Genomic DNA, 458 nt, shown 5'->3' with positions numbered 1-458 from the left:
TGCAGGACCGCCCCTCCCCGGGGGCGGGGCTTCGGGTCCCTCCCGCCGCGGCCACGGCCGCCGCCGCCGCCGTCCCGCTGCCCTCGGACCCGGCGGAGCTGCAGGGCCCGGCGCGCGCCTGGCGACGGGGGAGCGGAGGGGAGGGAGCGCGAGAGCGGTCGGGCCCAGCCTCATTTCCATCCCCTCCCACGCGGCACCGGAGGCGGCGCCAGTGCGCATGCGCAGTCGCGGGCGGCCGAGGCTGCGGAGGGGGGAGGTTGAATGGAAGGCGGGGCTGGGCGCGCCAGGCGGGCAAGTTCGTGAGCCAGCACGAGGCCGCCGGCAGAAGGACCCTAGTAAGGTGCACAGTCGGTGGCGGGGCACGTGCAAGATTGACTTGGACAGACTGCTCCGGGAGATCAGCAAGACAGCTCCCGGCAAATACACCCCTTTCTTTTATCTCCCTCTTTTCGAGAATT

The sequence above is a fragment of the Carlito syrichta genome, unplaced genomic scaffold (assembly GCF_000164805.1).
Source record: "Carlito syrichta isolate Samal-C Ts95f unplaced genomic scaffold, Tarsius_syrichta-2.0.1 Scaffold169151, whole genome shotgun sequence".
NCBI classification, from domain to species: domain Eukaryota; kingdom Metazoa; phylum Chordata; class Mammalia; order Primates; family Tarsiidae; genus Carlito; species Carlito syrichta.
Note: the sequence above shows the minus strand (reverse complement) of the source record.